The sequence below is a fragment of the Hippocampus bargibanti genome, linkage group LG08 (assembly GCF_051943395.1).
Source record: "Hippocampus bargibanti isolate YZ-2025 linkage group LG08, ASM5194339v1, whole genome shotgun sequence".
NCBI lineage: Eukaryota > Metazoa > Chordata > Actinopteri > Syngnathiformes > Syngnathidae > Hippocampus > Hippocampus bargibanti.
The window spans coordinates 9,864,232-9,888,183 of record NC_142741.1 but is presented as its reverse complement, the minus strand read 5'-3'; the positions used below and the strand labels follow the sequence as shown (position 1 = coordinate 9,888,183).

At 41.7% G+C, this 23,952-nt stretch overlaps 1 pseudogene across 1 annotated transcript in view; it reads right to left on the bottom strand.

The window, feature by feature from the left end:
- The window catches only part of LOC148894532 (CLIP-associating protein 1-like), a 59,472-nt pseudogene extending 45,136 nt beyond the window's left edge, over nucleotides 1-14,336 (bottom strand). Inside the window, exons 1-3 of the transcript XR_016115894.1 lie at nucleotides 11,835-14,336; nucleotides 11,571-11,749; nucleotides 9,115-9,221 (exon numbers count right to left, since the gene is read on the bottom strand). The product of XR_016115894.1 is annotated as a CLIP-associating protein 1-like (transcript). The remainder of the gene's footprint in view (nucleotides 1-9,114; nucleotides 9,222-11,570; nucleotides 11,750-11,834) is intronic.
- Between the last annotated feature and the right edge of the window lie 9,616 nt (nucleotides 14,337-23,952).

The window sequence follows — 23,952 nt, the reverse complement described above, 5'->3', positions numbered from 1 at the left end:
GTCAGTCAGTAGGCCATGACATCCACACACAGACTTAACTTTCGACAGACCCGGTGTTTGACATAGCACACTCGACTCCTGACTCACCCCCAGATGAGACTGAACTTGAGGAGGTCATTTGCACACAAACACAAGACACACAGGGCCCTGTCAATTTCACAAGATGTGGTAGGACAGTTAAACCCCCTGACAGGCTGATATGTGAAATGTCCTATCAGAGAGTCGAGATGCCAACATTAATATGGGTTTAATATGACCATTTGATTCTTATTTTTTGGCTTGTGCTGTGTGCCAATTGTCGCCATTATCTTTATGGCTTCCCAATAACGGGTGTAGTTATGTGCTGTTTTGTGAAATGTTAATGGCATTTCTACTAGTCTGTGATGGGAATGGGTCTTGAACCACCCTATTCCTTCACACTTTTGAAAGAAGAATTCCTCTGATTGACTTCCTTGTACATCTTTGCCCGATAACCTTGTCTATTTTGCCTGTTGGTCTTTCTATTGTCTCCCGTGTGTATGTTGCCTCACTTCTGCATAATTTAAGGGGGGTGTATGTAACGGAGTTGTGCACTCGATTAATAAATTATGAAGGAAGTGACGCAACGACGCACAGTGCGGCACCAAGTCCCGCCCATAGTTTCCAGGACAATCTGGACGAGATTCATGTCAATCAAGAAGAAACCCATGCGACTTCACCCATCCCTTCTGCCATACTGTGTTGCAGAAATAAAAGAAATAAAAAGACACATCCACGCGTCTGGTCTTATTAAGACGGCAGCATCGTGGAGATGAAGACAGTCACTGTTGTGACACCCGACACCTTTACTTGTAAATGAAGTCTACGCGCCGCTCCTACTGAAGAAAGCCATCGATAACTTCTTTGTAGAAGCCTTCCTTATCTTTCTTCAGTTTAAAAAAGTCTCTCTGTCTCAATGGAGATCACTGCTAGTGAAGAAAGTTGTCCTTGATTAGTTCTCTTCCGGCTGTATGTTTTCAGTCTTTTCAGTACTGAGAATGACAATCTCATCTACTTCTACAGCAACAAACGGTCAATTTGTTGCTGTGATCACTAACTGCTTCAATTAAATCATTCTGTATTCTGTTTGACAGAATACAGTCTAATGTCTCGCTAGCCTGTCATCTTTCCCAGCGAAAGCATGTAAATAGTTCAACATAGGTGCCACGATTATCAGAGCCTTTACTTTCATCATTTCCACGAAATGCCAGCTGTTGTTTGGCAAGGAAGCAGGTGGCATTGATGAGATCTTTTAAAATCTCCCGGTTCTCTTTTACCTTAGCATTGTGGATGCTGATGTTGAGTCTTCGCCGTTCATCCAAAGCCAAGTCGATCCTGTTTTTAGCGCGATTTGACGTTGGATGTGTGCGGTCGACCGCTCATGTTTGATGAGGCTCCGTTGTAAATTTTTTAGATCGCAATATCCCATTTGAGTCCGGACATTGTCATAAGTTGAGAACAAAAAGCAGGAAAAGCAGAAAAGGCGGTTTCTTGCTGGACATCCACACAGCCGGCCTTTTCGTGTGTACCAGTCCGTCTGAAAAGAGTGAGTATTCCGTCCCGTTGTCGGAAGCAAACCTTTTAGCTCCGGTGTTGGTCTTCCTTTAATTATTGTCTTGTGCTTCGATTGAAAGTCCAGTTTAGAAAATTCTTTCACTTTATATATATGTAACCATCCATTCTGAAAATGAGGCCAAGCAACACGAAAAAATGACTGGAGGGTTTCACTTTACTTGCTAACTGTTTATTGTAGCTTGCTGTCCTTAATTCGATTATACTGCAGCCGTGGAGTGGCAAGTATCTCTGGAATCACAAGCGCCCCCTGTCATGAGGCGGGAGAACTGTGTGCCTCACCTACGCACAGAGTTTTGATACAAACAAAACAAAATAAACACTGTAGTACTGTGTTTATAATGTACAGTGACTGTACATTATATACACCAGCTAAACTGTATAAATTTAGTTCATATACTAAACGTGTTTGAACGCTTTAAGAGCGATATGCAGAAGGACAGCAATGCGGTCTCACTGCAGAGCAAGCCAGCACAGTTTAGCATAGTGATTGCACAATCCATGGTGAGGCTCAGCCGACTGGTGCCTCACCGCTCGTCTCTACTTAGTATTTGAACGGTAAATGTGAAAATTCAGCGATTTTGAAAAAATCCAAAAACGGTGAAGTTAAATGGACAAGAACTTTAAAGTACAAATCACTAAATACATATAACTGTTTAATTTATTTTTTCATTTGATATTTCCATGACAGGTTTCCATGATGACGTGCAATCAGGTGAGGCACTGCCTCACCTGACTGCACGTCACTTATATATATATATATAAGTGATATATACAGTATACAATATACAGTAAAGTCTTGTTATATCGATATTCAAGGGAGTCCGAAAAAATATCGATATAACCGGGACTATCGATATATCCGACCCTGTTTGCATGTAATTTTCTCCGTGCGTGCATAGAAATAGTATCGATATAACCGGGACTATCGATATATCCGATATCGATATAACGAGACTTTACTGTATATATATATATATATATATATAAATCCGCGTCTCACCCACCATGCACCAGCTCCTCTCTGAGCCCTTGGTATTTCTCGATTTTCTCATGTTCCTTCTTTCTGATGTTTCCATCACTCGGGACCGCTACATCCACGACAACGGCTTTCTTCACCCCTTTATCTATGACCACGATAACTGGTTGGTTGGCCATTACCATCTTGTCGGTCTGTATCTGGAAGTCCCACAGGATCTTTGCTCGGTCATTCTCCACCACCTTCGGAGGTGTTTCCCATTTTGACCTTGGGGTTTCCAGTCCATACTCCGCACAGATGTTTCGGTAGACTATGCCAGCCACCTGGTTATGGCGCTCCATGTAGGCTTTCCCTGCCAGCATCTTACACCCTGCAGTTATGTGTTGGATTGTCTCAGGTGCCTCTTTGCACAACCTACACCTTGGGTCTTGTCTGGTGTGGTATATCCCTGCCTCTATGGCTCTGGTGTTCAGGGCCTGCTCTTGGGCAGCCAGGATGAGTGCCTCTGTGCTGTCCTTTAGGCCAGCCCTCTCTACCCACTGATAGGACTTATTGAGATCAGCCACTTCTGCTATGGTTCGGTGGTACATCCCGTGGCTGGTGCCGTCCAGTTTTTTCATACCTGAGACTCTTCCTTGTATATCTGCCGCTGTGATGGTAACTGGGTTCTGTTCAGGGAGGTTGCTGTGCTCCTCTTTCAGAGTCACCAGCCATTGTGCACTGCTGTTATGTGCGACCTCCTTCTTCCATATGCCTTTCCAGTATCTTTCAGTTTCCAGCCTTGGAGGGTCTGCTCTGCTGTTAGAACCCTGCCACTGAGCGTACACTTTCGCAGGTTGTGTTGCGAACAGCCTGTTTATTCTTCTGGCCTTATTCTCTTTAGGCGACTGGACAAGGCCTGGAGCCTTTGTTTGGCAGTTTCGACTGCTTCAGGTATGGTTATCTGCATGGTATCTTGGGTATTGGCCTTTTATTCACACCCCTCTGGATCTCCGTCAATTGACTCACATCTTTCCGAGCCGCCTTGATCTTAGCCTCCAACCGTCTTTTCCATGGTGGGTAATGAATCTTGTGGCTCTCATGGTTGCTCTTGTAGCCGAGCATCTCTAGGATCACTGATGCTGAGGTGTATATCAGCTCATTGGTTTCCGTGATCGTTCCGGTCGGGATCGTTCTCAGTGCTGCATTCACAGTTTCCATGAGACTTTCAGGTGGTACTTCACATAGCCGATGTAATCAGTTTCTTAGTTGCCCAGTTTTCATTCTTGCCATGATCTTATCTCTCAGGTCAGTTGCTGCCTCGCTCAGCATTTCATTCATTGGGGCTGGCTTCCCAATCTCATCATTCATTGGGGTTCTGGTTGAACCTCTTCCTCTGATGTGGCAGCCTGGGGCCCTTCACCTCGGAATTTGTGTTGTACCTCATCAATCTCAAGTTGTGATAGCAATTGCCGTTTGTGGATATTGGAACACTGAGCTACTAGTTGTTTCGTGGTCAACCGTGACTGTGGGTTTCGAAGTAACCATTCAGCCCCCTCCGCATGTAACCCCTCTGACTAGGGTTGCTTGAGTAGTAGCATTCCAACAGAGCCATGTTATCACATCTCGTCCATCTCCGCTTTGTTCCAGTAGCCCATTTTTCATCAGGGTGCTCTGGTTCCCCAGCACCTGACGCAGACCTTGTTTGGCCGGGCGATGTCTGTCATTCTAGTCCCTTGTATGCTTTGCTTAAAGCCCCTCTAAATGTTGAGACTCAGCAGCATCAAAGAAAAAAATGGAAAGTGAGACATAACAGTGTGTCTTCCAACACACGTATTGAGTGGAGTGATGAGCATCAGTCAGTGTTAGAGCAGCTAATAGACTGTTTAGTTCAACCACCAATTTTAGGTTTTCCTGACTTCGCGCATCCTTTCATTTTGCATATAGATGCCTCTAACCGGGGTTTAGGTGCTGTGTTGTACCAAAGACAAAATGGCAAACTTCGCGTGATAGCCTATGGCTCTCGGACATTAACTGCAGCTGAGAAGACTTATAACTTACACTCGGGCAAGTTGGAATTTTTGGCGCTTAAGTGGGCGATCACAGACAAGTTTCGTGATTATTTGTACTATGCACCATTCTTCACTGTGTATAGTGACAATAAGCCACTCACTTATGTACTGTCGACTGCTAAGTTAAATGCAACTGGGTGCAGGTGGGTCGCAGAACTTTCTGATTTTAATTTTACTGTTAAATATCGTCCCGGTAAGGAAAATGTTGATGCAGACAGTTTATCTAGGATGCCCCTTGATATGGTAACATATATGGAAGGATGTACAAGCGGTTGACCAACAGAACGAGTCTAGTGCCGCTTGGTCTATGGGAATCTCAGCTACGTGTGCCGAGGTGTCACTAAACACACCGATAGCCCCATTGACTGTTGGACAGATCAAGCTAGATCAAGAGACTGACCCCATTATAGGACATGTTATTAGATACAAACTGGCGGAGACGAAATCCCTAGGTACTGAACTAAGAAAGCATTGTCCTCAAGTTGTTTGTCTTGTGAGGGAATGGGACAAGCTACACTTTAATGACAGAGGTGTTTTGTACAGAAAAACGGCAAACAGAACCCAACTACTCCTTCCTGAAAAACACAAGGTGACAGTGTTAAAAGAGCTGCATGATGAAATGGGCCACCATGGTGTAGAAAGGACTCTTTCCCTTGTAAGGGATCGTTTTTACTGGCCCTTTATGCAAAAAGAAATAGAGGACTATGTACTGAGAGAGTGTGTGTGCCTAAAACACAAAAAGCCCAACCGTGAGACCAGAGCCCCTCTCACTAATATTGTGACTACTCAGCCTTTTGAACTTGTCTCCGTTGACTTTTTGCATCTTGACAAATGTAAGGGTGGTTATGAATACGTGCTTGTGCTAGTAGACCATTTTACACATTTCGCTCAAGTTTATGCTACAACGTCCAAATCTGGCAAAACAGTGGTAAACAAAATCTTTAATGACTATGCTTTAAAGTTTGTGTTCCCCCTTCGAATTCACCATGATCAGGGTGGTGAATTTGAAAATCAACTTTTTGCTCAACTGAAGGAATATTGTGGGGTTGCGGGTTCAAGGACAACCCCCTACCATCCACAGGGAAATGGACAGGTTGAACGATTTAATCGAACACTGATCCAGATGTTAAAGACACTGACAGAGAAACAAAAGAGTAACTGGAAAGACTCACTAAACAAACTCGTTTATGCTTACAACTGTACCAAAAGTGAGGTGACAGGGTTTTCACCTTTTTACTTACCTTATGGACGTTCACCACGTTTGCCAGTTGATATGTTGTTTAGTTTGATTCAAGACTCTAACCAGGGTGACACCAACCAGAAGGACTATGTGAAGAAGTGGAAACAGGGCATGGAGGAAGCGTATGCGATCACGCAAGAAAATAACAACAAAGCTGCTGCCAGGAGTAAGAGACTATATGACAGTAAACTAAAGTATTCTACCCTGTTGCCCGGTGATCGTGTTCTGGTTTGAAATTTAACCCCACGCGGAGGTTCAGGCAAACTGAGAAACCACTGGGAGGATGTTGTTCATACAGTGGTTCGTCAAGTCAGCCAAGACATTCCAGTTTATGAGCTGAAACCTGAGAGGGGGAAGGGCAGATCTAGGATACTCCACCGCAATCTCTAGCTGCCATGTGATCATTTGCCATTAGAGACTTCACGACAGTCCCAGTCCAAGGAAAAGTCCACTCGGCAACGACCGAACAAGATACCGGAAATGGATCCGGAAGAGGATGATGAGGAGGATGAGTATTATCCAGTGTTGCATCGCCAGAGCACCCGACCAGACTCACCAGAACCGCGGGACGTTAGCTTTGTGGAGACAACCCACCATGATGACAATCAACTGGGGAATGAACTGCCGGGGACAGAGCCGGGAGCTGCGGAAGTTGACCAATCTCAGGAGGGCAACATTGGTCCGGAAAATGATCCACCTGTGACAGTGTGTCCCCCTTTTCCCCAGCCACCCCCCAGTAATCCTGATATTGGGGGAAATCAACGGCCACGACGAGAACACAGGAGACCCAAGGTATTCACGTATGATCGCCTTGGTTCGCCATCTTGTTACAATGTAGGGACAGTACCATATCATGGTGAACAGACAATGCCTTGGATGTATGGCGCACACCCCTATTATGCCACGAAATACTACAGAAATGGTTAATCGACACTTCTGTTTAATAGAACAGTGAGATGGAAACAAGAAGACCCCGATGAGCCCTGTATAAGTAAAACGGAATGTATGAAAAGAGTTCCAGTCTGTGAATTGTTGATTGTTATAATGTAAACAGAATGTATGAAAAGAGTTCCAGTCTGTAAACTGTTCATTATTATAGTTAATATTTGGATGCAGTTCATAATACTGTGCGTCATTGTTTTGGGCACGTCGTCCAGCGCATTTATGTATTTACTAGTACATATGTTGGGGACAACATCTATTTTGAGGGGGAGTATGTGACAGGTTGTAAATTATCTTATTTCCTATTTTGGTTACATTCGCGTAGTTCTATTGGTTTACAAATGATATATATCGAAAATGTTTATTTAAACATGGAACGCCTGCTTCGGTTAGTGTTTCGTGTCGGACTGATTTAGATCGTTGGACCGGAAATTGTTGTGCGCATACGTTTGCATTAGATCGGGGCATTCGAAGTAAACCACTGTTGAGTCAAGACGTATCACATTGCTTGTCTTGTGTTTTTTTTCTGGATCCCACAACACCATATCTCCCTTACTATAGTGGAGAGTGCAACACAGGCAGGTTGGAACAGCTGGAGGAAAATGTTAGGTGTGATTTGTGATACATGGGTTTCAGCGAGGAAGAAAGGAAAGGTGTAGAAAACGGTGGTCAGAACAGCCATGATGTTTGGACTGGAGACAATGCCACTGAAGAAAACACAGGAAGCAGAGCTGGAGGTAGCAGAGATGGAGATGTTGAGGTTTTCTTTGTTAGTGGCCAGGTTGGATAGGATCAGGAATGAGTATATCAGACGGACAACTCATATTAGAAGCTTTGGAGAGAAAGTCGGAGAGGCCAGACTGAGATGGTTTGGACATGTCCAGAGGAGAGGGAGTGACTATATCGGGACAAGGATGCTGAACCTTGAACTGCCACGCAGGAGACCGAGTGGAAGACCAAGAAGGAGGTTTATGGATGTTGTCAAAGAGCACTTGAAGGTAGATGGTGTGAGAGGCGAGGATGCATAAAACCGGGTTCGATGGAGGACACTGAATCGCTGTGGCGACGCCTGAAGACAAAAGCGGAAAGGAAAAAGATATAGGCCTACAGATATAGATACTATAACTACAAGGTGGCCCGCGGCAAAAAAAATGACTTTGACACCCCTGTCTTCAAGTCTTCCAGCATTTCCTGGTGCCCATACCGCCAGGCAGCACCATTGACAGTTACTTGTATGGGGCCAGCACCGCCAATCAAATAATTTAACAATGGTGTTTATTTCTTCGGAGCCAGTGCGTGAAGTTCAGATTATCACTCTTCACAGACCTCAGTGACAATGGATTCTTTGATGGTAGATTTCTGTACAAAAGCATCCTACAATGTTGTTGCATGGGACTTATTCAGGTCATTTCATACATTCTGATAATAATGCAGCCTTTCGGAACACCCAAGGACAGTTCACAATAAAAACAATACATAAAACAATAAAATCATGAATAAAACAATAAATAATAAAACAGCAAATTAAACTATATTTTATGTATTTTTATGTGAATAAAAAACTGTCACATGGATAAAAGTCTAATCTTTGAAGTTGCATTTGACATATGTTCCAAAAAAGGCACTCGCTCAATGGAGGTCTTTCATGACGATTGTACCTAATTAGGCACATTATCAAATTTTCTTTATTATTGGAAAATAATAAAAAAATGAAGCTACTAGTATGCTATTATATCCATCAATGACCATAAAAACTGAACAGATTTTTTTCTAACTAGAAAATAATTCAGGCAGTAAAGGGTTAAAACACAAAACATACAACATTTTCATGTTTGTTAATTAGGGCCATGTTTTTTCAATTGATCACATAATTGAACACAAGAAATGTTCATTGATTTTGCTCTGGTACCATGAGTGACATATAAAAATTGTTGTCATTGTCCGATGCCCCACTCTCTAAAGGACTCAGGAAAAAGGATACTTTTTGACCTTGTTGAGACAAAAATTATGTACTGACACAGTTGGAGGCCTAGGGTTATGCCAAAGACTTGCATGAATAATTGAAAGCGAGAAATCCGGTTCAGAAAAGACTGTACTTTTTTTCAGAGTACATTGATTATCAATCAGTGAACGGCTAAAGAGGGTCTTTTCCCATTTTGGAAAAAAAACGAATGTGTTCAAATCATTTTGACCAACTCACTTATTAAAATACTCTAAGAACTAAAGTTATGAAACTTAACACATTGAATATGCATTCACATGACTACTAGAAGAATATGGGTTGTGCTGCAGCGGATGGTCAGTGATGGTACCTTGGAGACATTCCTCCATGTGAGCAGTTCGATGGAGATGTCAGTGGGCTGGTTCGACTTGGGGTGTGGCGAGGTGGCATGCAACCAATGGTGTTACTTGGAGGCCCCTGAAAGACAGAAAATAATTAAGTTCCTGCTTAAAATGTGTTTTTTTAATTATCAACTTAAAACAGTTTTTGCTCAATTGACTGTGTGTGTATGTGGGGGTGGGGGGGTGAGATGAAAGCGGGAGAAGGAGAGGGAGAGGGAAAAGGAAAGGGAGAGGAAGGAGAGACTCTCCTTCCTCTCCCTCTCTGTCTGAAAGAGACAGAGAGTGAGTTGGTTATGTGTGGTGGCATCTCAAAATATATACAGCAGTGATTAAATTGAATTTCCTTTGAGGGATTGAAATAAATATTGACAACTATGGCCCATGGATACTGAAGGATGTTGTTAAAATGTACTCAAAATTGAATAAATTACAGCTTGGTTCAATGTACCGAATGATCCTATTATGCGAGTTCCTTATTATTATTCCTATGTACTCATAGCTATTTTGGTCACTCAATTTTAAAATGCTCCCAGGAATGCAGTGGAGATTGAAAGTATCCACCTTGGCCATCATCGTGCATTGCGTGGCCAAGCATCTGAGAGGTGCAACAGAGCCTTGTGCTGCCAAGTTGAAAACCACGGACGGCGCAAGGCATTCTATGGTAGGCTAGAGACAAAGAGTGAAATAAATGACTGGAGTGAGATGGCTGCTTATTAGCGAGAAGAAAATCCAACGGCACCCGTCATACGTTACCATTGGCTCAGCGTAACTAACTTGACATTGATTTCTCCGAGGTGTTTTCACATGACAGTATTTTCTGTGTCTATGACTAAAATACTATACACCTCGGTCAATAAAATGTATTTTATTTATGTCTTCTTTTTTTGTGCAGATGTACATTTGAGTCTCCTGACATTTTTTGTGCATAGAATACTTTGTTTCTCTTTTGACCCGCTACCCGTTTCAGTTTTGCTGATGTAAATTGTAAATTTCCCCATTGTAGGATGATTAAAGGCTTTCTGATTCTTTCTAATTCTGAAGTCTGGGAGAAGTCCTGCATGTACATTTAAGAATGTGACTATATATTTTCTTGATTAACCTATTTCTACAAGTGCTTCTCCAATATTCGTCTGAATCATGTTGACATAACGATTAACAAGCAAATTAAAGCTAAGCAAAAATAAATATTTACAATTTTTTGTTGGCTTTTCCTTTCATGGGTCGCCACAGTGAATCAGTGTCCTCCATCTTCAGAGGTTAGATTTGCATGTTTGTTTAACCTCTGTAAATAACAATTCGCAATGCAGTTTAAAATACTCTGACTCGCCGATGCAAACAGTGCTTTTTTTCTCTTGTATAGGTTATCTTTATACTACATGGGCAAAACACACTGATAACAGTGTGCCACAGTGTTACCACTGTGGCACACAAGATCACTGCTCTCTGGCTTCAGCTGCAAAGGTTATTCTAGTATATGCATAGTGGAATGAGAAACTAACAAAGGACTTGACCTTGAACTAAATGACCCAACTATGTATATGTAATTACATAATCAAATGTGTTCAGTCCTTTACAACATCAAATAATGCACTGGGAAACATGCACAGTTGAAATTTCATGTTTTACCATAAGTTCAAAAAATGAAAATAAAAAAAAAAACACTGTATAAAAATAAATTACAAAAATTGTGTCAGAGCACAAGAAAATATTTTGGACAAGGTCACATCACTAGTTTGGCAATATTTTGGATATTTCAAGTAGTTCATCTGTATTTTATAATGCTGGTTTGATATTTCTATTCATACGAATAATTTGACTTGGTGAGAAGACTTTTTTTTCATGTCACAGATGTTGTGACAACCACAAATTTATTCTGGCGTCTATTTTTACAGAATAATTACACTATAAAGCTCAGATTTTGAAATAGTCTTTACACATCTCAATTTTAGTGTTTTATGTAAATAGATAATATTTTAATTGTCGATAAAACACACTGAAAATTTTGTCTAAGTAAGCCTTTATTTCATCTCTATATTGACCAATGTATTTATTTGACTTTTTCATAGTTGTAGTGAACTCAGAATCAGAATCAGAATCAGAATACCTTTATTCGTCCCGCAATGGGGAAATTTGCAGTCCACAGCAGCAATTGAAGAGGGATGGGGTTGGGGTGGGAGTGAAAGGATAGAAAACAAGATATTCTAAGCATAACAAAATAAAAATGTCAACTGTATACTGTGCAAATGTAGATGTGCAAAAACCGTTCTATAAACAAGACTGTACATAGTGCAGAATCAAGAAATGCATTTAGATATATTGCAACAACCCATATTTACAAGTGTCCAGTTTTTTTTTGTTTTTTTTCACATGTGATCATTGGGAATTGTGAAGCCTGACAGCAGTCGGTAGGAACGAGCGGCGGTACATCTCCTTCTTGCAGCGCGGGTGTAATAGTCTCTGGCTAAAGGAGCTACCCAGAGCTGTCAGGATGGGCAGGAGGGGGTGGGAGGGGCTGTCCGTCATAGCTTTTAGTTTAGCTAGCGTCCGTCTGTTGCCCACCTCCTCTAGAGAGTCCAGCGAGCAGCCCACGACAGAACTGGCCCGCTTGACAAATTGAAGGTAAATACATAATTAAATGTAAATTATTTATCCAAACTCAGACATTTTTCCCCAAGTTCACTCAAATTACCACATGGCTACTGCTATTGCTTGAGTTCTTCAAGTGGTTGTGCAATAATTTGGTGGCGCCATCCTGAAATGTCTTCGGCAGAGCACCCAGCAGCATTGTGAATTCTGGTGTGTTGAGCTCAAACAATGATATCAGCACCACCTGGGCTGCCTGAGGGCAGTAGGACACACAAAACAGATGCAGAATCAATGTTAAGCAGATTCCTTACTTACAGACAGTGTATTGTAGGTGTTCAAATACCTGACATGTTTCGGCGACTACTTCCGCCTTCGTCAGAGTGTCACGGATGTTGCTGTGACGCGCCATTTTCAGCTGGTGTTGCTATGAGGGCTTGACCTACCTGTCAGAACTGACAGGCAAGCCACGCCCCCCGCTGTCCGCTCGTCCCTCCAGGATGCTGCTCCAGGTAGTAGAGAGCATGTAGGCTCCCTCATCCCTGTTGATGGTCCTTGGTCCTCGCTTTCGGATTTCAATGGCCTCCCTGATCCAGCGCTGATGTTTGCTGTCTTCGGTGCGGATGACTCTGGCCTTCTCCCAGTCCATGATGTGGTTCTCTCTTTTGCAGTGGTCCGTGATGGCTGATTTATGGTGCTCCTGTTGTGCTTGTTCTTTTATTGCTCTTGTTTGGATTGTTGCTGTCTCCTTCTCGCACTCGTTCTTGTGCTCTTTTTTTCTTGTAATGAAACTCCTTCCTGTCTCCCCGATGTATGATTTATTGCATGACTTGCATGGGATTTCATATATTGAGTTACATTTGTTTTCCGGGAGTATTTTGTCCTTTGGGTGTACCAAGATTTGAAGGAGAGTTGTGTGTGGTTTGACCGGTGTGTTTATGTTGTGTTTCCTCAGTGCCCTTTGTATGCGTTCTGTGATTCCTCTTATGTACGGTAGTGTTACCATTGCTCTGTGTTCTTGTTTGTTTGTTTGCTTTTTCTTTCTTCCCTGTCTTGTGTTGTTTTTGTTTTTAACCTGCTCTGCCCCTTTAGTTATTGCCCACTGGGGATATTGGCATTTTTTCAGTGCGTGTTGTATATGTTTTTCCTCCTGTGTTTTGTCTTCCGAGTCCGTGATTATTGTGGTGCGTTCATGTAATGTTCTGACGACTGACAACTTATGAATAGTGGGGTGTTCAGATGTCCAAAGGAGATATTGGTCAGTACGTGTAGGTTTCCTGTGTACTTTTATTTTGATGTCCCCTTTGTCCGTGTGGTGTATGTTCAAGTCCAAGAAGGCGATGGAGTGGTTTGTTTCTTCTTCATGGGTGAACTTGATACTGCCTGTGGTGTGTATGGAGTTGAGGTGTTCCGTAAGCTGTTGCGTATGTCCTGTTTTGATTTTTTCCAAGATGTCGTCCACATACCGTTTCCATAGTGTTGGTTTGTATATTTCCGGGGCTGTTGAAAGTGCTTTCTGTTCCAGGTCCTCCATGAAGAATCCACACATGATGGCAGAGAGTGGGTCCCCCATGGCGAACCCTTCTTTTTGTCTGTATATTGTGTTTCTGTATTGGAAATATGTGGATGTGGCTATGAATTGAAGTAGCTGGGTTATGTCTTGTCCTGTAAGATTTGTGCGTTTTTTGAGTGTCCTGTCTGTTTTGAGTCTGTCCTGTACTATCTGAATGGTGGCTTTGGTGGGTGTTTTTGTGAAAAGTGAGGTGACGTCATGTGATATGAACATTTCGTCTTTCTGTAATTTTATGGTGGCGAGTTCTGTGGCGAGTTGCTTTGAGTTCTCGCAGTGTTGGTCCGTGTGTCCCAGTAGCGGTTTTATTATTTCCGATAGTGCTTTGGAGAGGTTGTATGTGACCGATCCGATACTGTCTACTATGGGGCGGAGGGGTGCATCGGGTTTATGTATTTTTGGCGTGCCGTAAATCCTGGGGATGATGTTTGCTGTAGGTACCAGGTGGTTGTACGACTCTTTATTCTTTATATACTCTTTCTTTATATACTCTTTATTTTCGTTTAATAGGGGTTTGAGTAGTGCTTTAAGTTTGTTTTTCTTTTCTTCTGTTGGGTCTTTCTTTAATATTTCATAGGCGTCGTCCTGTAATAACTGCTGCATCTGTTTTTCGTATTTTTCTGTGTCCATAATAACTGTTGTTCTGCTTTTGTCTGCGGGGAGTATTGTGATGTCTTTGTTTTTTGATAGTGTTATCATGGCTCTTGCTTCCTCTTTAGTAATATTGCTGGGTGGTGGTTTGGCCGTTTTTAAAATGCCTGCTATTTCATTGCGTAGTGCTGCTTTTTGTCCTGGGTTCTGTATTTTTTCACACGCTAATTCCGTTGCGAGAATGAAATCGTCGTATGGTATTTTTTTGGGGGTGACTGCGTAGTTGAGACCTTTTGATAATATGCTGCGTTCTGCTTGTGTGAGGTTGTGGCGTGACATGTTATTTATCCATTTGTCGTTTGTCTGAAATGTGTTTGATTCGGCCTTTTTCTTTTGCGTGATGAGTTTGTCTAATTTCCGGATGTGTCGGTTTTTGGTCGCGGTGAATTCCTGTTTGTGTATGTTGTGGAGCGGGGGGCGTGGCTTGCCTGTCAGTCCTGACAGGTAGGTCACGCCCTCATAGCAACACCAGCTGAAAATGGCGCGTCACAGCAACATCCGTGACACTCTGACGAAGGCGGAAGTAGTCGCCGAAACATGTCAGGTATTTGAACACCTACAATACACTGTCTGTAAGTAAGGAATCTGCTTAACATTAGTTATCAAGTAGACAGGATGAATTTAGTACAAAGATGCAGAATCATTTCAGGACCCTGAAGTACCTTGCAATGAACATTTTAACCAGGAACAGAGAGCTTCAATTATTGCTAAAACTGATACATAACACACGTCAGGATTACGTAAAAATTAATTTGAAAACAAGGCAGCAAATTCAATCATCATCGTCAAGAAGCAATTAATGGTGTATGAAAAGAAAAATTGTTACGAGGTGAGATAGAGCCCATTCCAACTGTCTTCGAGCAGAAGGCAGGAGACACTCTAAACCAGTTGCCAGCCAATCGCAGGCACACACAGAAACAAACAACCATTCACACTCACGATTATACCAAGGGACAATTTTGAGTGTTGAATTAACTTGGCACTCATGTTTTTGCAATATGGGAGGAAAATAGAGTAACCTGAGAAAAAACGCACAGGTAGGGGGGAACATGCAACTCCACACAGGAAGGCGTACCAGCTGACCGCCATGCCGCAAATTATTATTAATATAACTATAATTAATGTGAAAATGTTCAGGATACCGGCGACCCCTGTGAGGATAATTGGATGAGAAAAAGGATTGATACTGCATTGTAAATCCACAAAAAATATTTTGTTTTTTGTCTCTTTTTCAGGTTTTTTGATGAGTGCTAATGATGTTGTGAAAGACTGTTTAAATGAGAATGGCAACGAGTAAGTCAATAGATTCATTGTGACAAAAATATATCATATGCCTGGTCATTGCATCTGGGCACCATTGAATTATGCAATGCAGATTTAGTGTTCTGTCTTGGGAAAATTAGCCACCTGGTCAATCATTTGACATCTCTTTGTCCAAAGAAATCAATACAATATCAACAAAAAATCAACAACAACAACAAATCAATGCGCTCAGCAAAATCAGTCTTTCCGCAGGGCCACTTGAAATATTCATATTAAAGTACCAGCATTGCAATAATGCCTTTATGATGACGAGAATTACAAACAATACACCATTAATCAGACATACAGATGCCGTCATTCGAGGGCAACACAGGCAAAGAAGGTGCAGTTCATCACACCGGCATTCCCAAGCAACTTTGTGCCATAAATCTGATATCCAACTAATCAATTTATCATGAAAAGCGAGTAATTTCCGATAACATTCATATATTGGTTGCATCCAAAAAATGTTTTGTGAGTTTGAAATTTACAAGACACAGACTCAAACTATCAGTATGTTATTAGAGCATACAAGCTGGAACGCGATGACAGAGGTAAACAAGAGATGCCACTCGCAGTTTGACGCAGTCTTTCGAGTGTTGATTTCACACACAGAGATGAGGCACTGGATACTTGTCATGTGATAGAGCTGGTTCTACCTTCTTACACCTCTCTTGCAGGTTGCTCTCACTGGACAGTAAGGCTGTAGTATTGATTCTAGCATCTAGCTCCTCATTCACCCAGAAATGCTGGGTCTGGGGCACAGTGGCAAGGCAGAATGGGTATCACAGAAAGACAATAATCTTTCAACATAGTTGGATGCATTATTGGACCTTTTTTTACATAATTTCATGGGACAGAACAATACAGGATAAATCATTCCGTACAGATGTATTTTTTTTTAAAGGTAGACACTTTTAGAGGAATACAACTGCATCAAAGTAATTGACTGACCGTGAAGGCACAAGTATTCGGAGGAAAAAATGCAGTAATTGTGATTACACCCTCCATTAATTATATCACTGAAATTTAATATGGAGTTATTTTATATAGGGCTATTTCTTTTATATTTGACACGATCAATTAATTATTTTTTTGAAACTATAAATTGCTTTTATTGATTAACTTAACATGAGGGGTTTCTTTTGCTTATGATGTTTTCAGTAAAATATTTGTTTGCCCAGTTATTTCGAGTACAACTTGCCTTTTATTTTATTAGTATTTTTTTATTCATGCATTTATTATAACATCATAAAACGTGTAATTTTTTCTGTGTGTTAGTGCTGTGTGTTTCCACTTGTTATTTATTGGCAAAATGTATGACTGTATTTTACTGATTATGAGTCACTCCTGAGTTTAGGTCGCACCAGCAATAAAATGTAAAATAAAGATGAAAAAGCATTGAAGTTGCAATAATAATAATAATAATAATAATAATAATAATAATAATAATAATAATACATTTCATTCATAAGCACCTTTCAAAACTCTCAAGGCAATGGAGTATAAATCGCATTTTATGGGAAATGTATTTGATAAAATCCAACACCAAGACCAGGCATGTCCCCTTGAAAGGCAAGTTAAAATAAAAATAAAATAGAGAACAACAGACTGAATCAGATATTCTAACATTACATGATGCTTAAGCAGAGAACTACACACGTATCTGAGATGTTCACAGAACATATTAAGAGGTGTTCAGATAACTAAAGTAAAATGAAGTTTATTTGATCCAATAAAATTAGCATTGAAAAATTCTTTCTCATCTTGGGAGAGGCTGAAATGTACCATTCTGTCTTTGTGCATGTGAGAATCCAAGATTTCGAGTCATTGTGCTTTTTCGATTGATCGGTTGAATGAAATGTATCATTGATCGCCAAGCAGTTTTCAACATATTCAATATACAAAATGGTTGCCTCATAAATGATGCTTAGCTTAACATTGCTATTTACTTGAGATTTGTTCCTGCTCCCATTATGAGTGTGTTGGAAAAAGTTGCCATGTCTGCAATGATTTGTACTTCAAGAAACCCTGAATGTTGATGGTGTTTTCAGTTTTGATTTATCTGCTCAATGTGCATAAAGATTAATGGCCATCGCTGTCAGCATGTGCAATTGTCTGCTGCAACTCTAATATGAGCCATATTCAGGCTTCCACCCCGCTGAAGCAATTTGCATTCAGACACAAAAGGGAAATGCGTGTGTATGTCCAGCTTTTACGATTTGAAAATTGTTTTTCACTCCAACACGTTATTTTGAATTTATTTTTTTGTTTCGTTTCCAATTCATTATTTTGAAACCTGAATATTTTTGCTTTAACATAAAAACAGAGAATTTTGGTTTGACCATTTTTTGAAATTCCACAAGACCTTTGTGGTATGACGTGCAATTTACAGGAGTATAGCTGAAAGTTAGTGATGTGCCCCACTGTGCCGAGGCTCCAAGTCATGTGCCAAGTAAACCAGAAAAACTTTCTGCGAAACGCGGTTGGAGGCGTGTGTTATGCTTTTAGCCACACTCTCGGAACGCGCAGTTGCCACGCCCGAAGCCACATCATCAAAAAACTCATAGTTTCGCAGATCATTTGAAATAAATGCGAGACGACAATGAGCTGACGGCTGAGACCCACCCAACTCGCATATTCAATCGGATTTATTCTGCATTGGACGCACCGTCCACAACGAAAAAGTGTCTAGCATCATTTAGAGCGGATCTCTCCTAAAATGGTACAAATTATAATAATCGGTGTGAATATATAATGTTAGCTACTGTGACAACACAGCGTATCCCTCGTTTTATCGTCTTTCTTCTACTTGCTGATATTTCAAAAGATTAAATGTAAACTTGGGTGCCAAGAGAACACCTTTCCCCCAACAAAAATGAATGAAAAATGTGTCTTGTTCCTCCTTCCATCCAAAACTAAACCATTTGGATGGAAAGCTTCATGAATGCCTCATTTTACCATCACTACTGAAAGCAAAATGGTGGCTGCTGTAGCTCAGGAAAATATTTGCTTGTATATATGCTTACAGCACTGTGTTCTATGTTGTCAATCCACTTTTAAGGAATACCTTGTTTTCAAGATGGCTCATTCTTAACCCGTCATCATTTTTAAATAGTGTGATGTCACGAGAGGCTGTGTCCTGGAGGGCAAATACATCCCCCTAAGATGGCTCCACCCAGAGAGAGTCTTGGCCCCATCTGGTGGAAGGCAGCAATTAAAACCACGCACCTGCAGCTGATCAGGGCTTGATTGGCAAGCAAGGCTCTTAAGGCAGAGAGCCTCTGAGTGTGGAGCTTGGGGAAAGACAAGCTCGATTGCTGTGCTCTGTGAAGAAGTTGATTGCTGCGTGGAACTCATTGCCAGTTGGGACCACACGACTGGACACTGGATTTGAACCTAGCTAAGGTGGCTAGGCTACATGAGGAGGACGTCAAGAGGGGTGAGGCCTAGAGACTCTTGGAAAAGAACTCCGTCTTCAGTTTTACCTCAGAAGAGACTTTATTTGGAGTTAAGTATCAGAAGAGACTTTATTTGGATTTAAGTATCAAGAGAGACTTTATTTTGATAAGTATTGGAAGAGACACTATTCAAACCTTTGTTGCTTGTGAATTCCCCCTGGAACCCTTGATTAAAACATTTTGTTTGTATCCAAACCTGTCGTCCATTGCTCTTCTTGTCCTGTCCCGGTGAGAGCTAGCCTCTCATGATATCACATATGGTGGAGAATGTGGGCACTGGACAAGCGTTAGTAAGTGCATGGACATTGATGGTTTGTGTTATGTTTTTTCTAAATTGAAAATATCCTCAATTACAAAAATGGAAGACATTTTGAAAACCCTGCTTGCAAGTCAGGAAGCCCGATATTGGGCCAATTTGGCCCTCCTGGAGGAGCAAAAGAGAGCCAATGAACTGAAGGCAGAGGACTTGCTCTTGCAGAAACAAATGGCCGCCAAGAATATTCCCCGGGTGAAGGCGGGTGATTTTTTAGCCAAGATGGGCGGGACGGATGATATTGAGGCGTACCTGCATACGTTTGAAGCAACCGCCACTCAAGAAAAGTGGCCCAAGCAGCAGTGGGTGGGATTGCTTGCACCCTTCCTGACAGGGGAATCGCTGAATGCTGTCCTGGACTTGACCGCAGACAGAGCAGAAGACTACGACTATTTAAAAGCTGAAATTCTCAGCAGACATGGGCTCACCAAGTTCGGGATGGCACAGCGCTTCCACACCTGGACTTTCCAGCCAGACCAACCTCCACGGGCACAGATGCACGAATTGGCCCGCATCGCACGGAAGTGGCTGGAACCGGAAAGGTGTCGTGGATCGCTACTTACGAGCCCTGCCCTATGAGGCAAAAAGGATAATCAGTCAGCAGTCGCTGACTACTGCGTGTAAAACAGTGGCAGCGGTGGAGCAGTACCAGGCCACAGCGGAGATGCTGCGAACGACCAAGAGGGAAACAGGCAACACATCCCCATCCCGGACTGAAATGGCCCGCCCAAAGTTGCTCAAGCCCGCCAACACAGCCAAGATTGCTCCAGGTAGTGTCAGAAGTCCACCCAGGCAGTGGCGGACGCCCAGTGGCACCGAAACCAGACGATGCCACAGATGCGGAGAGACGGGACACATCTCATGGCAGTGTGGAAAACCAGCGGAAGAGTCCATGCCGACCGCTGACTCTTCCAGTGCCCACCCTGCTCACTATGCCTCCCTCCTGGGGGGTAGTGAAAGCTCACTAACAAGACCCCCCACCTGTCCAGTGACGGTGAATCAACAGGATGTTGAAGCCCTGCTGGACTCCGGAAGCCTGGTCACCTTGGTGCGCCAAACGCTGGTGGATCCAACCAGTTTGTCTCCAGAGAAAACCCTTCCAGTCTCCTGCGTCCACGGAGACACCAGAGAGTACCACACTACTGAATATTAATATATTTCCACCCCCTTCCTACCTCCATGTGGAGCGTGCACAAGCACAACCTCACAGACGGCCAGTGAAAACTCTGAGGCAGACATCCCAATGTATTTAAGCAGCGAATAGGGTCGTCCATCTTCAGAGGTTTGATTTGCATGGTTTTTTTTTTGGCCAAGCTGTATTTATCCGGGCTTGGGACCAGCACAATAAGATACCGGCTTGTGTCCCCTTGTGGCTACAGAACAACCTACTCTATGAGCTTAATAAAGATGAAGATGCTCAATAAAAACTAATGACAGAGAGGATAATAGTTATCGGCAACATAAAGTAAAGCTACTCACCATTTGATGACAATGCTTTGCTCTTACCCTTTGAAATAAACCAAAATACATCCACAGGACCATGATATTTCTAAATTGCAAATGAAAAACCATTATTTAATTAAAATCTATTTTTATAATATCAACAATTTTAATTCAAGACAAATAATTTATTCATGCATAAAATAAACAAACAATTTCTTTTTTCTTTAGTTATTACACAATCAATCTTGTGCTATTTTGATATTCTATGGTATTACAAGACATAAGACAAAGAGAACGACTTAGCATATTATTTCTTACTAGTGTGTACTTAAATAAATGTCGAAATTCGAATCATTAACAGCAGTTTGCTGCAACAAATTGTCACTCATCTCTGCAGTTTTATTCAATTGTTTCTTAAAAACGAGAATGTTTGTTTGCTGCCTGTTTTTAACATCTTTTAGAGTTTTACTGTTCTCACGCTCCATATTGCAACCATCGATGACGATGCCGTTCGATGTAAATACTGCAATGCATCATGGGTAAATGAATACAGTGTTCCAGTGTTTTTCAACCTTTTTTAATGCACGACACAAAAATTGTGCGGCACACCACGAACAATCTCAGAGGAACGAGGCAATCAACTACATCTTGCCACACAGACGAATATTAAGTTATCCTCCCAGTCTTTAGAGCATGGACACCGAACAATGACATATTTTATACATTTTTACATTAAAAAAAGTGACATCGGATAATTTCTCACACACACCTGACAATCTCTCACGGCACAGTAGTGTGCCGCAGCACAGTGGTTGAAAATCACTGGAGTATTCGATTGTCTCTTTCGGCAGTTTCCGGCAAATCACGGAAAAGCCCGTGATTTTCTCTCCCATGACTTTGGAACGCACCAAAACAAATGTAATGTGATTATGACTAGATATCGTATGCAAGATGGCAGATGGCAAAAGTTAAAACCTCTGAAGTAATATGAACAGCTTTCAACTGCTGTTTAATTTGTTTCTTTAGTTATTTTAACAGAAGTATGTCATATGTAGCGCAGATCATGTAGCAATATACACTAATCGAAATACTTTTGCGCCAGTGCTGGCTCAGCGGATTACCTAAATTGTGCTAGCGGTTGTCAAAATGCGTAGATGGCGCAAGGCACAGACGCATTCCTGCATCCATGCACCAATACCGAACACAGCTGAGATTTGGTCCCAAAATTCTTGGGATTTTCTCCAAAAATAAAGTGAAACAATTAACTCTCAAGCTTATGCAGGGAGAGTTTTTGTCTCTATGTGTGTGTGAATTTATTTTTGAAGTTCTTTCTAGATTCAGCCTCAAAGTGCTGCAATTACAAGGCATGGTTATTCATATCATAGAAAGATGAGACATTGATAGTGGTTAAAAGTGACATCAACTTTCACGACTGTTACTTACAGTGACTTGATTAACTTGAGGCAATGATTTTCATCCATTTTAGCTCACCTTATTTTCAAAGCACCTTTACCTCACCCTTGAAATATTTTCAAAGGCATACAAACAACAAAAAAATGTCACAGACTCCTTCTGACCTGTGTTATGCATGAAAACAGTCGAATAAATTTCATTTTGACGGCATGGGACTATGCTGTAACATATGCATTAAATTTTACTGGTCTTTTGAATGGCAATTTTGACAAAAGCATGTGTTAAATACAAATGGAAATTTGATGCAAAAATGTCAATGATTTGTCTCCTTTCAGAATGAACACCACCGTTTTGTCAGAGTAAATAATTTTAGATCAGGAAGAGTGGCCTTTACACACTGGAAAGAACTGGGGTCCGATATTTATATTTGCAGGACCAGAAAAAACTACAATGCTCTGTTGCTTTTCTTAATTTCCAACAGCATAATCAAAATAGATACATTTATTACGAGCATATTTATTACTGTAATTAATTCATTCACTGCCATTCCCAAATTTGTTTGGGTTTTGACTTTTCTTGCGAGGGGTGGGTGCCGATAAAGCGCTGGTCAGACCTCTGACAATTTTTCCCTCCCATGAGGGGGCAGCATTTGCCTTTTGTACAACCGGCGTCATTTAAAGCTCAGATAACTCCAGACCTATAAAATTCAGGAATTAATTAATACACATTCTGATTCTGACGCTGCATTGAATGTTTATGTCTGTGTAAGCTCTCAGTCGTACAGGAGTGGTCCATCGATGAGAAGGTTTCTTCAGCCGTCATCTGTACAAAAGTGAAGGTTTCGGACGTTTCGCCTCCTATCCAAGAGGCTTCGTCAGCGAACTAAAGTCTGACTGGTCGTATCGGCCCCATTTATATATCCCTAATGTCCAGACCTGGTGGCGCCGGACACAGCTATGATAGGTCCCTACTCTCAGGTTGGGGGGGGCGCAGGACCCCCCCCTGTGGCCCCACTGATTGTTCCTACATTCCTGACTAACGATTGGCCTATTACCCCCAATCCCCCCGGTATCACCTCATCAGCATAACGACCCTCATCAGCATTGCGAAAGTTGCCTAACCTGTTTTGCCTGAGCAGGCTATTGTATGAGCGATCCAAATTGAACCTCACACCACCAGACCGGTTTAATGAAGGATTTTGTTGTTTTATAAGAATCGCCTCTTTTACCCCCCTTTCAAACCATCTATGTTCTTTCGCTATGTTCTTTCGCTAAGATCATTAAACCGGTCTGGTGGTGTGAGGTTCAATTTGGATCGCTCATACAATAGCCTGCTCAGGCAAAACAGGTTAGGCAACTTTCGCAATGCTGATGAGGGTCGTTATGCTGATGAGGTGATACCGGGGGGATTGGGGGTAATAGGCCAATCGTTAGTCAGGAATGTAGGAACAATCAGTGGGGCCACAGGGGGGGGTCCTGCGCCCCCCCCAACCTGAGAGTAGGGACCTATCATAGCTGTGTCCGGCGCCACCAGGTCTGGACATTAGGGATATATAAATGGGGCCGATACGACCAGTCAGACTTTAGTTCGCTGACGAAGCCTCTTGGATAGGAGGCGAAACGTCCGAAACCTTCACTTTTGTACAGATGACGGCTGAAGAAACCTTCTCATCGATTGAATGTTTATGTAGTCCTGAAACTCAACGTTCGGTGGGTCCTGCAATTTGAGTGAAAGTTAAAAAAACCCTGGCATTGGAGTGGACACATTTTTGCACATCATCTGCAGTGAATACGTTAATTAATTTATATATATATATATATATATATATATATATATATATATATATATATATATATATATATATATATATATATATATATATTTTTTTTTTAATGAAATCATCTGATGTGGAACACAGCCTTACCTTCCTGACATCAGAGCTTTTGGGTTCAGTGGTCCATGTGATAATGCGTGATACAGCTAGGCGAGTTTCACTGGAGTTGATAAAGTCTGTTGGGTCCATTTGCCGTGCCAAAGACTCAATGTACTTCAAAATTGCTACCTTTACCTA